We start from the raw sequence: 3592 nt of genomic DNA, 5'->3' as shown, positions 1-3592 counted from the left end.
GTCCCTGTCTCTAACCTGATGAGTTTTTTCATCATTTTCTGTTTTAGCAACATTGAAACATGGAAAATAGCTGCAGGAGTAGGCCATTAGGCCCTTCGAGCCTGCGCCGCCATTCAATATGTTCATGGCTGATCATTCCTTCAGTTCCCCTTTCATGCTTTCTCTCCATACCCCTTCACCCCCTTATTCGTAAGGGCCATATCTAACTCACTCTTGAATATATCCAATGAACTGGCATCCACAACTCTCTGCGCAGGGAATTCCGCAGGTCAACAACTCTGTGAGTGAAGAAGTTTCTCCTCATCTCAGTGCTAAATGGCCTAACCCTTATCCTAAGACTATGTCCCGTGGTTCTGGACCTCCCCAATATCGAGAACATCCTTCCCGCATTTAACCTGTACAGTCCCGTCAGAATCTTATATATTTCTATGAGATCCTCTCTCATCATTCTAACCGCCAGTGAATAAAGGCCCAGTTGATCCAATCTCTCCTCATATGACAGTCCTGCCATCCCTGGAATCAGTCTGTTGACAATATCGGACCGAGTCAGCATGGATTTATGAAAGGGAAATCATGCTTGATGAATCTTCTGGAATTTTTTGAGGATGTAACGAGTAGAGTGGACAAGGGAGAAACAGTGGATGTCGTGTATTTGGACGTTCAATAGGCTTTTGAAAGGTCCCGCACAAGAGATTGGTGCACAAAGTCCAAGCGCATGGTATTGGGATTAATGTACTGACGTGAATAGAGAACTGTTTGGCAACTGGTTTGCTGCACTCCCTCAATAGCAAGACGGTCCTTCCTCAAACTAAGAGACCAAAACTGAACACAATATACCAGTTCTGGCCTCACTAAGGCCTTGTACAACTGCAGTAAGGTCTCCCTGCTCCTATATTCAAATCCCCTAGCTATGAGGGCCAGCATACCATTTGCCTTCTTTACCGCCTGCTGTGCCTGCGTGCCCGCTTTCAGTGACTGATGAACCATGACACCCAGGTCTCGTTGCACCTCCCCTTTTTCTAGTCTGCCGCCATTCAGATAATATTCTGCCTTCGTGTTTTTGCCCCCAAAATGGATAACCTCACATTTATCCACATTATACTGCATCTACCATATATTTGCCCACTCACCTAATCTGTCCAAGTCACCCTGCAGCCTCTTAGCATCCTCCTCACAGCTCGCACCGCCACCCAGTTTAGTGTCATCCGCAAACTTGGAGATATTACACTCTATTCCTTCAACCAAATCGTTAATGTATATTTTAAAGAGCTGGGGTCCCAGCACTGAGCCGTGCGGCAACCCACTAGGAACTGCCTGCCATTCTGAAAAGGACCTGTTTATCCCGAGTCTCTGCTTCCTGTCTGCCAACCAGTTCTCTACCACGTCAGTACATTAATCCCAATACCATGCGCTTGGATTTTGTGCACCAATCTCTTGTGCGGGACCTTGTCAAAAGCCTACTGAAAGTCCAAATACACCACATCCACTGGTTCTCCCTTGTCCACTCTACTCGTTACATCATCAAAAAATTCCAGATGATTCGTCAAGCATGATTTCCCTTACATAAATCTATGCTGACTCGGTCCGATCCTGTCACTGCTTTCCAAATGGGCTGCTATTTCATCCTTAATGATTGATTCCAACATTTTCCCCACTACTGATGTCAGGCAAACCGGTCTAGAATTACCCGCTTTCTCTCTCTCTCATTTTTAAAAAAGTGCCATCACATTAGCTACCCTCCAGTCCATAGGAACTGATCCAGATTTGATAGATTGTTGGAAAATGATCACCAATGCATCCACTATTTCTAGGGCCACTTCCTTAAGTACTCTGGGATGCAGACTATCAGGACCCAGGGATTTATCAGGCTTTAATTCCATCAATTTCCCGAACACAATTTCCCGCCAATAAGGATATATTTCAGTTCCTCATTCTCACTAGACTCACCGTCCTCTAGTACATTTGGAAGGTTTTTTGTATCTTCCTTTGTAAAGACAGAACAGAATTATTGTCTCTATCTCTCTCTATATCTGTCTTTCTCTCTATCTGTCTCCCTCATTGTCTCTCTCTTTGTCCCTGTCTTTGTCTCTGTCATTCCATTACTATTTGCCTCCCTCTCTTTATGGAGCACACAAACACATCTCTGTGTATGTATGTGTTTGAGTCTTTCTGTCATTCACTCTGACCCTCCCTCTCAGTCTCAAAGTTTCTGTCTCTCTTTGTCTCTATCTCGCTGTCTGTCTCTCCATGTTTCCCTGTCTCTCAACTTATCTGCCTCTTTCTCACGATGTCCAGTTCTGTTCCAATGGGATTCTCTCAGTCTCTCTGTCTGACAGTCTTTCTCATTCCCATCATCTCTGTCTGTCCATGTCTCTACCTGTCTCTCTCTTTGCCTGTCTCTGTTAGTTCCTTTCTCTAACCTGCTCAGTATTTCCATCATTTTCTGTTTATATCTCTGTCTATCTCTCTATCTGCCGCTCACTCTTTCTCTGTCTCTCTCTTTGTCACTGTCTTTGTCACTGTCTTTCTCTCACTCTTTCCCTCTCTCTCTTTATAGAGCACACAGACACACATCTCTGCATATGTGTGTGTTTGAGTCTTTTTCTCACTCAGTCTGTCTCTCCTTCTCAGTCTCATACTTTCTGTCTCACGTTGTCTCTATTTCGCTGTCTGTCTCTCCCTGTTTGTCGGTTTGCCTGTGTCTCTCAATGTGCCTGTCGACTTCTCATGGTGTCCAGTTCTGTTCACAGCTCGATTCCTGCTCTGACAAAGCAAAAACCCTTCAGTTCCTCGTTAGTGTATTAGTTAGTATCCCTCCCTGTCATGTGCGAGGTCGGGCTTCAATTCCCCGACGAGGATGGAGCTTTTTCAAAATGTTGAATATTACTTCGATATGTCCTGGAACGTTGTAAAAAGACTTGGGGAAAGTAATACGGATGTGAGCTTTGGTATCGGCTTTGGTTCAGTGGCAGCATTCTCGATTGAATCAGGAGGTTGTGTGTGTAAGTCCCACTCCTGAGACTTGAGCAGAGAATCTTGGCTGACACTCAAATGCAGTACTTGGGAAATTTTGCATTGTTGAAGCTGTTGACTTTCGGATGAAATGTTAAATTGAAGCTCCGTCTGCACCCTCGGGTGGGTGTGAAAGTTTCCAGAGCATTACTCGAAAAAGAATAGGAGAGTTTCACCTGTGTCAATATTACTAAAAATATTTGAAAATGCTCATTGAAAACCTGTGTCTGTGAGAGTGGAGCTGCAGCCCAGATTCTCACAGAGACAAAAGCCGAATACTGACAAAACCAGGATGGCCGAGTGGTTTAGGCGTTGGACGTAAAATCCAATGGGTGTATAGCTGCGTGGGTTCGTAACCCCACTCCTGGTAAATCTTCAAATTCAAACCGATTTCCTCCCATCCTGTTCAGTTATACCTCAATATATTCTGTTGAATCTGCACATGTCGATAACTTTATAACGTTCTCAACTGACAAAGAAATGGGTTTATGCAATGTTTCTGTGCCTCTCACTCTCTGTCTTAAGAGTGCTCTTTATGTGTTTGTGTTTGAGTCTGACTCACTCTGTCTGAGGAGTTACA

The 3592-nt window shown here is 44.3% G+C and overlaps 1 non-coding gene across 1 annotated transcript; it reads left to right on the top strand.

The window, feature by feature from the left end:
• The first annotated feature begins 3298 nt into the window (after positions 1-3298).
• On the top strand, positions 3299-3382 carry trnal-uaa (transfer RNA leucine (anticodon UAA)). The gene has a single exon. It is a non-coding gene; the product is annotated as a tRNA-Leu (tRNA).
• Positions 3383-3592: the final 210 nt, after the last annotated feature.

The sequence above is a fragment of the Pristiophorus japonicus genome, chromosome 23 (genome assembly GCF_044704955.1).
Source record: "Pristiophorus japonicus isolate sPriJap1 chromosome 23, sPriJap1.hap1, whole genome shotgun sequence".
Taxonomy (NCBI): Eukaryota; Metazoa; Chordata; class Chondrichthyes; family Pristiophoridae; genus Pristiophorus; species Pristiophorus japonicus.
This window is presented reverse-complemented; position numbering and strand designations above follow the sequence as displayed.